The sequence below is a fragment of the Gossypium hirsutum genome, chromosome A01 (genome assembly GCF_007990345.1).
Source record: "Gossypium hirsutum isolate 1008001.06 chromosome A01, Gossypium_hirsutum_v2.1, whole genome shotgun sequence".
Taxonomy (NCBI): domain Eukaryota; kingdom Viridiplantae; phylum Streptophyta; class Magnoliopsida; order Malvales; family Malvaceae; genus Gossypium; species Gossypium hirsutum.
The window spans coordinates 115,143,787-115,153,286 of NC_053424.1; positions in this window are offsets into that span (position 1 = coordinate 115,143,787).

Here is a 9,500-nt window from a genome sequence, read left to right on the forward strand (position 1 = left end):
CCCTTTGCCGGCCAACGACCAGCTGCCGGTGGTTGGCTGTACCTCTCCTTGTCCTATATTCTCTTTTCCATGCTCCCTTCCTCTTTGAATAATAATCCCCACTATGATTTGTGGTTTCGGCGGTTCTTTTGGATAGATTCAATGCTAATAGCATCGGAACTAACGATTTGGAACGTTTTGGGCTATTCTCTCTTCTGAGCTGGGTTTTGCTGAGGGCTGGGTGTGGTGCTTTGTTGCTGGTGATGTACCCTACTTCAGGATGAGAGTTTCGCTGCGGCTACGGATGGTGGATGGTTGGGCGGTGCCAAAGCCTACAAATGCAACTTGTTTTGGTTTGTTTCAACCTTCCGATCCAGTTGTTGATCTGGGCTTGCCGCCGTTGGTGGCTGATCTCTGACTGTTCGAGTGGTTTCAGGTTTCGGATTTAATCCGACATCTCTTGGCTGGCAATTCGTGATGTTTGATTTCTTTATGTGACGTTCTTCATTATTTTTCTCCCTTGCTTACAAAGCAAGGTTACTAGTGAAAATAGAGATTGTTCGATAATAGAGATCATATGCACTAATGTTTTCACATTAGTTGCTAATGCCAAAGTGAACGGTGATGATCTCTCCTTTATTTTTTGCATTATTAAAATAATACAAAAAATAATTACAAAAATAGATAGATTGTAGATTAATTACGAAAATTTGGGTACTGTCAATGTGTTAGGCGGTACTAGCTATAAAAAAATAATATTTTAATAAAAATTAAAAAATAATATATATTTTTAATTTGGGGTGGTTGTGGTATAATTTTGAAATTTATGCCTCTATTTTATGGAAATTAGAAGTTAGTCCTTTTATTATCATAATTAATAAAATCATCAATTCAACAATTTATATGTGATAAATTAGAAAAGAATCAATTATTCAATTTTATATGTTTTTATCGACAATTGAATTAGTTTTAGTAAAGTGCAATGATTAAATTTTAACAAATTAAAGGGACTAATTTCTGAATTTTTTATAAAGTAAAGAGATAAAAATTCATAATTAAACCTTTAAAACAAACTTAGCAAATACTAAGACATTGTATAATTATAGAAAACAAAAAAAACATAAAGTTATCAAAATTTTCTAATTTTTCATATATAAATTATTGAATTGATTATTTTATTAACCTCTTATGAATTTGATTAACCGTTGATATTGAAGTAAGTAATTTAATGATTAATTTTAATAGTATTAAATAATTTGACTAACTTAAATTCGAAAACATACAAAGATTAAATTACGATAAATGATAATAAAAGGACTAGCTTCTAATTTCCATAAAATATATGTATGAAATTCAAAATTAAACAACCCTAAATTAAAAAAAAAGAACTATAAGTGAGGGAAAGAAGGGGTTCCCTGACAATTTGGCTTCACCCCTTTTTACATTAAAATATTATTATTTATTTTATTTTATTAAAATATTATTTTTATAGCTGGTGTCGCCTGTCACATTGGCGGCATCCAATTTTACTGTAAAAAAACACCCCATTTTTGTAATTAATCTACAATGTATCTCATTTTTATAATTAAACTTTTTTGTATTATTTTGATAAAAAAAACCTGGTACTTTAGAACCATTTTGTCTTGACTATAGCCATGTAACAACCTGATTTTAATGGTGCCAAAAAAGGAGGTTTTGGAACCTCATCTCCGTAAATTTTGAGTCCATAAATATTAAATATGAATATTTACGGAATTGGTATGAAAGTATATTAAAGTTTGGTTCGTTGATTTTGTTGAATTAAGAGTTAATTTAGGCATAGGGACTAAATAGTAAAAGTCTTATTGTTATAGGTTTTTAGTTGACATAAAAATGTCATCTTTTCACACTTCTTCTTCTTCTTACCAAATTTGAAAGAAAGAAAAAACCCTTTTGAAGCTTCAAACTTTCAGCCAATATTAGGTGCTCAATTAAGTCATTTTCTTGTAATTTTTATGCTTTTAAAGTCATGAGAGTTTGATTTAGCTAGCCCACGTACCAATTTGCAAAATTGTTAAAGTTTTTTAAAGTTGCTATTGTTGATTTCTTAAAGAAATTGATGTTAAAGTGATAGAGTTTAAGCTTAGATCATAGAAAAGGACTGGATTGTAAAGTTTAATTGTTAGTTTTGTACATAAGGACTAGAGTGGATAAAATGTGGAATCGTTATGAAATTTCAGTACAAATAGGAAGTAGAGGGTCCCTAATGTATGTAACTGAAGTCAATTTTTAAATCGAGGCTCAAAATTGAAAATATGGTTATTTCGAATTCAGGAACTAAATTGAATAACATGTAAAACATTAAGGGTATCAAAAAATGAGATTATATTGGTTCATTCATGTCATGGCATAATGTATAAATGTTTGGTATTGATGGATTGAAAGGAATAATTGTATAGATCAATAATTGGATCAAACCGAAGGTAATCAAGAAAAAGCTAAAATTATCGATTAGTCCCTGAAGATTTAATTTGTTTGGTGTTTTGATCATGTAAGTTTATATGGTATTTATTTATTTAAGTTGTTATGTATTTTATTTGTGTATATGTGTTTGATTGTGGATTAATTGATTGTGAATTGGCTCTAAAGGCTAAAATTGGACTAAATTGAAAAGTGATGTTTATGTATGTAAAAGATGCTCGTGTGAACTTAGTAAAGGTTAAGATGTGATTGACATGCCAATAGGGTCTTGTGCGCTCTTGTGCAGAATTGATTATAGATGTTACTGAGGTCCAACATTTGTTGTGGAATTTATTCGAAAATATCCAAGTGCGCCTCCGTAAGTTGAGCCCATGTCCTAACCTCTATTATTATCTGAAAAATCAGAACTAAAAGGGGTGGGCTTTTAAAGCCCAGTATGGGTCAATTTTCATAATAACAGGAATTAAGACAGAATCTCAATAGAATAACAAATCACATATACAGAATCATATAATCGTAGTGTCACTTTTATCAGTATGCATATCGATGATGTCGATGCAAACTTTTTCAAAAAAACAATGCAAATTTTCAGGAAACATTTCCTACCCATCTCCGCTACACTCCATAATGAGTTCCCCAAAACTCGTCTATCCAAAAACACATCAATTAAGCCATCCCGGGTTGCCTGGCAACCATGACTTGCCACCCCGGGTTGCCTGGCAACGATGGCTTATTAAAACACAATTAAACTGCCAAATCAAGTATATGTGGTCAAGCCACTATATTGCAGTCAAGCTGCTAGATAAAGTGGTTAAACCACTAGAATGTGTAGATTATTAAACTGCTAGAATCTTCCTCCTTTCAATCATATCTTAACCCCATGCATATGATATGTCATATAGAACAAAATTTTCAATAGCCATACTTTACATGCAAATCAAAATCTGTGTAATGGCATACTTAACATGTAGATCACAACCAGTGTAATGGCATGCTTAACATGTGAATCAGAATATCGACAGAAACAGTGGCATGTTTATTTTTCATGCATATCAAATATCGTTATATGTCACAATACATGAATGTCAAGAAATCGTATAACATCACATTTAACAGAAAATCGCACAAACACATTTATATTATCACATATTTGAAAGTTCAAAATCACTTACTTGAAATCCTCCTTTCTAACGAATTTGTAATTCCATTTGAATATATAATGTATTCGCACATTTCGCGTTTCTTTTTTTCTTAAATAAATATGTAATATTATAAAATTTATTGAATTAACAATAATTTCACACATTTTAAGATGAATAAATCCCCATATCTAATTTCGCAAAATCCGATGATATCAACTTTGAATCCAACTCTTAGGGATGAAATCAATCCTTAAACCTTAGTTTTTGACAAAATTTCGTATCATATCAAAATAATGATATTTTGGTTAATATCTCACATTTTAGTGATTAAGTAAGATACTTACTTAATTGGCTGCCCAAAATACACGCTTACAAAATATAGAGTATGGATTCGGGATTCACAAATATCATTTCAAGAATGCACCACAAACCTTAATGTTAGAATCATCCTAATCGAGAATAAAAGTGAAAGAATTAATTGTGATTGGAGGATCTTTAATACTTACACAATAACGAGAGTACGTTTTTGTAAGGCAAGAATACAAATCCAAGCGTACGAAGAAGAACATTTCACAAGTGTGTAAAAGCATTATTAGATTCGACTTTAATAAGTGGAAAAGAAAATATTATCATTAGAGTTTAAGGATCACTTATGAAAAATCCCAAGGAATAGATAAATCCTTGATCCCACATTATTTCGTTTATAATGGAAGATTATCTAATGAAATCACCATTCAAAAATAAAATGAATAGACAGTAGAATCGTATATGGTCTATGAAAAATAAGGGAGAAGGATTAGAAGTTTGATTTTAACAGAAGAAATAAATAGAAGATAAAAGTCGACAAAAATGATGATTTACGGCGGTGGAGGCGCGACGACAATGCGACTGTGGTGAGAGAGGAGGAGGTGTGGAAGAGAGGGGAAGTTCTAGTGGTGTTGTGGTATGATGGTGATATGATGGTAAAATGTAGAAAAAGTGGTGGTGGAAGGAGGAGAAGAAAGAAAAAGATGAGAGAAAGTGAATAAAAATAAAAATGGATGTTTTAGGGTGCCTAGGCACATTGGTCGGCCATCGCATGGAAAGGGAGAAGGAAATGGCAATAGAGGGAACATAAACACAAAAAGCAGATCATGGAGGGAAAAAGGGAGGTATTGGGGGAAAGTTGACTCAATAAAAGAGGAAAGAATCTTCCCCGCAAGGCAACTATGGGGTGGACAGCAAGAGGGTTGACCATCCATTTTACATGTTAAAAATTTAAATAAAAACATGTAAATGATGGGAATTTAACCTAGAATCTCTAGGAGTTTAATTAAGCTCCTTGCCACTTGACCACATACTTACTTGTTCAATAAATTGACAAAATAATAAATAAAAATATGGGATGTGATAGATAGCCAAGACTAGCCATTTTCCCAATTGGAATTGTAGATGACATAATAATCCTTTTGAGTATTTGAATCAAATGCTCACTTTGATTCTTTTACAGGATTACAAACTCATTTAGATTATTTATTGAAGTAAGTTATCTTTCTCGCAATGTAAATGTAACAGCCCAATTTTCAATGATGTCGAAAACAGTGATTCGAGATCACTAAATCCGACGAGTGAGTTTGAAAATTTTATCATTATTTAATAATTATGAGTCAAGTGTGAATTTAGAAATATTCTTGAATTAGTGAATTTTGTGATTTAAAAAGAATTATTAGGTTAATTAGTCTCAAAAACGAGGTATTGAGACCTCGATTTCATAAACTGAGCCGTAAGTATTTTTATAAATATTTATGGAGTGTCATTGAGTTAGTATTTAAGTTTCTTTAGAAAATTTTAACGTTTTGATAGTTAATTAATTAAAAAGAACTAAATTAAAAAAGGTGCAAAATTTGCAAATTCAGAAAATAGTGATTAAATAGTCCAAAAAGTAAATAAGGAGAACTTAGAGAGCAATTTAGCCTAAATTATATAGGCTGGGCGGCATGGGTATAGAAATAAACAAGAAAACAACGTGAACTAAGGACAAAATTGGAAATTTTGTAAATTAAACAAATAAAATAACAAATAAAAGATTTTCTAGCAATTTCTTCACATATCTTCAGCTAAAAATAGCCATAGAAGAGCCCGTAGAGCTTGTTTTTCATATTTTTACTGCATGTAAGTTTAATTTTTTTTTATTTCTTGAAATTTTTATGTTTTTGAGACTTTTACAACTATGTCCAACTATCTAATTCATTAGTTTTTTATTATATGAGTAATTTTTAAAGTTACCATTGATGGATGCTGGATATTTATGATGAATTAACATGGATCTGAAGCTTTAATCTTGCTATATGATGATTTTATTAAGTAATTTTGATAGATATTGATTTTAGGATCAAATTATGAAAAGGTTAAGAATTAGGGTTTGGTGTTGAAATTCTGAATATCAAAGATTGTATATAGCCTAAAATAATTAGATAAAGTGTTAATTTAGAAAAATTAGCTCATTTGATGGGTTTATTGGTGAGGGACTAAATTGTAAAAATAGTAAAAATTAAGGTAATTGTGTAATTTTGAAAATTAAAGGGTATAAAATAGTGAACTGAATTAGAATTAAATTAGATGCTGATGAATGAATAATTTTATATTATAGGTCAAGAACACGAAGAAAATCGTGAAAAAAAGAAATTAGCTGAATAGTCCCTGAATTACAACAAATTCTACAAATTGGCCCAGATAAGTTCATATGGTTGAATTTTCATGATTAATTGTTAATTTAGGAGTGAAAATGTATTATTTCATATTTTTGTTATTGAATTGTGATTATTGCATAAATATGGAAAATGAATTGAAAGTTCAAATTAAGTAGAACGCAAGATTGAGTACGATTGTTTCGTGATACAAGATGAATTGACGGATAAAACTATGGTTTGACCATGGCAATATTTAAATGTAAGACCATAGTTAGGCTATGTGTAACGGCCTAATTTTCAGTGGTGTTGGAAATGGTGATTTGAGATCACTAAATCCGACAAATAAGATTGAACAAGATAGTAATTTAATATTTATGAGTCAAGTAAGAATTTAGAAGAATTTGTGAAATGGTGAAATTAGTGAATTAAAAGAATTTATTAGGTCACACGGGTCAAAAACGAGGTATCGAGACCTCGAATTTGAAAATCAAGCTATAAATATTTTTATAAATATTTATGAAGTTTCATTTAGCTAGTATTAAAGTTTGGTTGAGAAATTTTAACGATTAGGTAGTCAATTAAATAAAAAGGACTAAATTGTAATAAAAATAAATTTTGCTAAAAGGATTAAATAGCTCAAGTGTTAAAAGAAGGAAGATTTAAAGGGAAATTAAGCCTAAAAGTGAATAGGCTGGACGGCAAAGGCAAGAAAATCAGCAGAAAAATAAGGGAAATAAGGGCAAAATTGGAAATTTTACAACTTTAACATATAAAATAAGAATAAAATTGAAGAATCTAGAGATCTCTTCATATTTTATCAGCCAAAACGCCATAGAAGGTCTGGAGAAAGCTGGTTTTTCATATTTTACATCATGTAAGTTTAATTCCTGCTTTTTCTTGATAATTTTTATGTTTTTATGACTTTTACAATTAGGTCCACTTGTAGAATTCATTAGTTTTTGATTTTATGGGTGAAATTGGAAGTTACCCTGGATGGATAAGGGAATTTTATGATGAATTATTATGAAATTTAAGTTCTAATTTCATATTAAGGTGGTTTTATTAAGTGATTTTGATAGGAAATGATATTTAGGACCTAATTGTAAAAAAGTTATGAATTGAAGGTTTCTGTTGAAATTCAGAATATAAAAGGTTTTGAAATAGTTTATAATGATAAAATAAAGTGTTAATTGAGAAAAATTAGTTCAATTGATGGGTGAATTGAGCAGGGACTAAATTGTGAAAACTATAAATTTTGGGGTAAAAGTACAATTTCGAAATTTGAACAGCATAAATTGTGAAGTGAAATAGAATTGAAGTGGATGCTAATGAAGGAATGATTTTATAATTATAGATCAAGAAAACGAACTGAATCGTAGAAAGGAGAAAATTCAAGAATAGTCCCTGAATTTCTACGACTTTTGCAAATTAGTCCAGGTAAGTTCATATGGCAAAGTTCAATGTTTTGATATGAAAATCTTATGATTGTTAAAGTATTTCATTGTTGATGAATACTATCAATTTGCATTAATTAATAAATAATGTGTAATTAAAAGTACAAATTAGTAGGAACAATGGATTTGAGTGCTTCTATTCTGTGACCCTGATGAATTGACGAAAAATATGTGATAAGTGCGCCCGTTTAAGACCATAGCTGGGCTATGGCATCGGTGCAATGTGATAATGTGACTCCGTATAAGACCATAGCTGGGCTATGGCATCGGTATAATGTGATAATGTGATTCCGTATAAGACCATGTCTGGGATATGGCTTCGGTATGATATGTGAACCGTGTAAGACCATGGCAAGGCTATGGCTTCGGTGTGTGATGCGTAACAATGTGAAAGTCCATAGTTTACTATGGCAATGTGATAATGAAGCACTCAATTCCCTTATTGTTCCCTAATTTGACAATGAAGTAAATGAGAAATGGGCCTAAGGGAGTTAAATTGTGAGTAGCCATATGGAAATTATTCCAATGAGTTATTAATGAAATTGTGATTTGGAGGATGAAATAGTTAAACTAATAGATATATGATTGTGTACGATATTTGATATGATTTGTGTTTTTATGCCTATGAGCTTACTAAGCTTCAATAAGCTTACTTGTGTGTGTTTAATATTTTTATGTAGATTGACTTGAAGTGAAGTGGGTAGATCGGATCAACACAACAGGGCACACTATTCAGATCAATTCTGGTAGTTTTTGTTTTATGTTTAAAGATTTATATGGCATGTATAGAGTTTGAATGAATTGAAGTAAAGATGTTATGAACTAGTTAACAATATTTGTACTAAAACAATTTTTGGTAAGTAGCAGTAGTTTGACTTTGAAAATTCACCATAAATTGTGGAAATTGAGTTAAGGGCTGGAAAAAAGTGAGATTAAAGCCTAATGAGTCTAGTTTCATATAGAGGAAACGGTGCATGCAATTGGATTTTATGTTATAAGATATTTAAATTGTGGTGAGACAGAGTCTGAATGACTTTGAGTTCCCCTGTTCTGATTTTAGAAAATCATTAAAAATTTAACAAAAATAATTATGAGTCATAATGTATATGTATGGATTCCCCATTGGGTCTATTTTTAAGAGAAACAAACGACATGATTATTTGAATTTTTTACAGAGAGAAATTTGGTTCGTAGTGCACAGGGGTCAAAGTAGCCAAACCCTGAAACAAGGGAGGATTTAACTAATAAACTGTACTAATTGGAGCAACCAAAAATTATATAAAAAAATTGGTAAGTAGATATATGAGTATAAATTTGGAGAAAATTTACGGATTTGGATTTTGAGTTTTATAACTCGAGATATGAATTATTTAGCAACTATGACACAGTTGGACAGCTTGTCTGGAAAGTATGATATAAATTATCTGAATTTGGTTAAGTGCTCAAATAAGTTTAGTAGTGCCTTGCGCTCGACTCCGGAAACGGTCTCGGGTAAGGGGCGTTATATTTATTGGTATCAGAGCTTTGGTTTAGCCGATTCTCGGAATATGTATGATGTGAAAAGTGTCTAGAATTACATGCCATATAAATCTGTGATAGTGTGCTGTGTATGATCCGATCTAATCCTTGTTTTTATTATAGATTATCTTCGATTTGAAAAGATGTCAGATAGACCATAACAAACTGAGCAAGAAGAAGTTAATAGCAGAGTACAAACCTCTGAACAAGGAACAAGTAGTGAAGCTCTGATTTCATTGATGCGAGAACAAGAACTCAAAAATATGATTTATAGATTC